A 4,013-nucleotide genomic window follows, 5' to 3' on the forward strand; every position below is an offset into this window, starting at 1 on the left:
TATAACAAGGTGACTTTCTAATCTAAAGCAACATTTAAATTAATTTGCTTAGCAGTGGGATTTTAAGATCTACTGTTAATTAATTTTAAGACTTAAATTAATTTTAAAAGTCTGTTAGTTGAGAACATTTTGGCCTATCTTCATATCTTCCATATCTTATAACAAAAATTATGTTCCATCCAAAAAAAGAGTTGTCATATTAGTCATCCCTGTTCTTTATATAGAGCTCTTCCCATATTTGTTCAAATCCCTAGCCAACAAGAATGATGTCCCCCTACAAAAAGTATTACATCTTACTCTGTCTTTCTATTGCCTATAAACAGTCTAGCACATCAATGATGTCTTCTGTTAGAGCTAATCATCGTCTTTACACCAAAAATAAAGAAGTGCTAAACTATTCATGTTGATCTTCTGGACATCCTCAAAACAACCCTTGTTTCTTTCTGTCCAAACTGTCCACCATATACATGTTGAACAATTTTCCATCTGTCCTCCTTTATTACATTTACATCCCCATTCCAGCTGCTTAGTACTTTTTTAATGCTCCCAGGTTCTACCCACCTGATCCCCTTCAGGTTGAAAACATTCTCTACAGCTGCTTTGTCCGTTTCCAATGTAAGAAAAGATGGTTGATTGTGTAAAGAAAGGATCTTGGCCCTAACTCAACCCCAAAAGCTAGCACATGAGGGGAGGATTGCTTAAGTCTATATAAGAAGACCGACAGTTCATTCCCCAACAATGTGGGACTTTCACCCACTCTAACACCACCTTCATGCCTAGGCCCAACAAGAGCGTGGTCCAAGAGCTCAAACATGGATGGACCTGCTGTTTGAGAAGGAATATCAACTGTTGTTTGTATGCAAGAGTGAACAGATGAGCTGTTGTTACTGAATGCATTGGGTCTATCAGCACGTACAGGTTCATGCATTATGCATGCATTATGCCATTAGGTTTTGCAGCAGTTCCAACATTTTCAGCAGCACCACATGTTGAATTTTGATGCACTGCATGAAGGAAAGAAAACTTAAACAATAACTTGAGACAACAACACAAGCTTCTCAAATGCAGGTTTTAGCAAGAACAAAGATAACAAGCAAATAGAAGGCAATGAAGATAAGGATAAGTCTAGACGAGCTTAGGGACAAGCTCCAAACTGAACACAGTGCTCGTCATTCTTGTTGCAGATAAGATCAGATAACTTATTATTTTGATGTTAAGAGTTTCTTGTAGAGGGTGCTGAATCCATTTTGCAACTTTGGAGGCCTTGTAAAGCACAGAGAGGCTCATTTTTGTAAAGAAAATACTGCCCACATAGTATATATGCTATCATTTTCAAAAAAATATGGTGCTTGCTGGTTTTACCAATATCATGTATGCTTCTACCTTCAAATGCAACCTCCTGGCAAAAAAACTAACGACCAATAGGCATCTTTCAGCATATAAGATTCAAAGACTGTCTTACTAGGAATTAGGTAAGTGCAAGTTCTTGAAGGGAAATTGTTTGCATCATTAAAGATCAGAAAGCCAGGTATACAGGAGATTAGACATGTTAAAGAAAAAATGACAAGTTTAATATCTGGAAAGACATCAAAAATTCTCAAATGATGGATCCCAAATAACTTCAGAAGTTACACACAAAAGGAAAATTGTATAGAAACCAATTCCACCTTTATAATAACTATGTTTATTTGATGTAAGCATAAACATTATCAGGAAATACATCAAAGACTCTTATAGACATATAAATAATGGATCCCAAATAACTTCAGAAGTTACACGCAAAAGGAAAATGGTACAGAAACCAATTCCACCTTCATAATAACTATGTCTGCTTGATGTAACCATAAACATAAAGAACATACTGACATACCAAAAAATTATCCAAATGCTCTATAATGTAGTGCATAGTTTTTTACATTTTTTGAAATTGAACGCAATGCATAGTTTAAAAATGTGCAAACAACATTTAATGTGGCAGGTGAAGCATCAGGTACTAGAAGGAAAATTAAAAAAATGGTAGAGGAAAATGAAAGAGGGTATCTGAAAGAATGATCAGAGGGCAGGGTGGAACTCCCTCATAGCAAGTCAAATAAAGTTTAAAACTATATAAAGAAGATGAAACTAGAGGCTTCTGTATGTGTCTCACATACTTGGCATAAACCATGTGTGAATGAGCACAACAGAATCAAATGTACTGAGACAAAGCAGGCATTTGATTGCAGATCAAATGGAAGAGTCTGCCAACCGACCATATTTAAGAGCAGCTCTGGTCCATGCACCAATTTGAGGTAAAGTTATATGGTTAAAAATTTGGACGTTACTTAATATATGCACAAACTGAACATGAACTACCCAGTTAGACAAGTGCTTTTCGTAGCTACCCAGTGACAACCTTAGTGAAAGAATACATCAATAAGAAGTTAACTTAGTAAGCTTCCCCTGCAAGGAATGAAAGTGTGGATGGCCCAACATCAAATATACGATTGTTATTATACACACAATCTCCATACAATAGCAACAACATACCTGATGTATATTCGGGCAGAATATATGCAAACCATACCTCTACCTCAGAGACAAAAAGAAAATGGTAGCACCGATCCTCACTAAATACTTCCTAAGAAAAAAAACGGCCAATACTTACAAAACCAAATGAAGCAAAAGAAGTTCATTGTCTTGATCACCAGCAAGTAAAAGAAATGTTTACAATTGGAGATTCAAAAAGGTTGCAAAAGAAAGAAGCAAACTTTCTATTTAACAAATATCAAAGGGGGAAAAGAATAAGAGTAAAATTAGTAAGTATAGGAGAAGTATGAACACTATAGTCAATGAACAAAATATGAATTGTAGTTTGGCCATTTAGCATCCATCACTCTAACAGAGAATCAGGACTTGCAAGAAGGTTGAAAGGTTTGCCTATCGAGTCTTTCAAGATTATGATTTGACCCTCTTTCATAAGAAAGTCTTCATCGAGGGTATCTACCTTCCTTTTCAATATGTTGATCTCATAATTCAACAGCATGTTCATCTCACTGTAGCTCTTAACTTCCTCCCACATGAAATCCCTCTCCTGAAACACTTTTGGTAGTATCGCCTTCATAACACCAAGTTCCTTCATGCATTCTCACAAATCATTAGTGAGCTGGTTGATATTTCCATCCTTTTTTAGCACTTGCTAGAATCAACCGTAAACCATGAAAAAACAAGAAAGACACAAAGATCACCAATAACATTTCATCTTAAATTCAAAGCAAACTCATAGCCTAGAAGTTCAAGTAAATCATGAATCCTTTTTAACTGTTAAAATTAACAGTAGATAACTCGTGACCTTGTCCAAGAATTAAGTCAGATGAACGAGTAAACTTACCGAAACCCCTTCGGGTAACTTTACCACATCAGAGCACAATCAGATCAATGGGTTTGAGGATATCATAAAGTTTATCATGTTCTTGATTGGTTCAAGTGATTACACATTAAGGCGATCAGATATTTCACAGAAGACTACCACATGCCAGCAACTCATGTATACAAGTTCATAAAGAAAACCATGAACTTCAGATGGAACAAAGATGAACCTAAAATCAAACAAAATTAGAAAGCTAATACAGAGAGAGTAACATGCAAACAGGCTATCATATATGAAGACGAGGTATCCAAAGTTGAAAAATAAAAACTATTCCGTTGCAATGAGATCTTAACATTGCCTGCTTACCTGAAGCTCAAGATATTTAAACTTGGATGTGGCATAAGAAAGAGCATCCAGCGCATTTTGCACTTTACATTTGAGAATGTCGTTACCTCTAGCTATTACGGCTAGATCAGCCTGAAGTTGCTTTATGTCCATCTCCTCGGAATAGAGCTTCTCCCTTAGCATAGTTGTTAACAAAGTCTCCGATTTAAGCTCTTTAACCTTTTCCTAGTAGTTTTCCCAAACATAATCTCTATTGTCTTGAGCTACTCAATTTTTTGCTTGTAACTGAGTGAGCTGCTGCCTTAGATTTTGATTCTCCTCT

General features: G+C 36.0%; 1 pseudogene; it reads right to left on the reverse strand.

Annotated features, from left to right (window-relative positions):
- LOC107879292 overlaps positions 1-928 on the reverse strand; it is a 51,078-nt pseudogene extending 50,150 nt beyond the window's left edge.
- Between the last annotated feature and the right edge of the window lie 3,085 nt (positions 929-4,013).

This window comes from Capsicum annuum, chromosome 8 (assembly GCF_002878395.1).
Source record: "Capsicum annuum cultivar UCD-10X-F1 chromosome 8, UCD10Xv1.1, whole genome shotgun sequence".
Classification (NCBI taxonomy): Eukaryota; Viridiplantae; Streptophyta; class Magnoliopsida; order Solanales; family Solanaceae; genus Capsicum; species Capsicum annuum.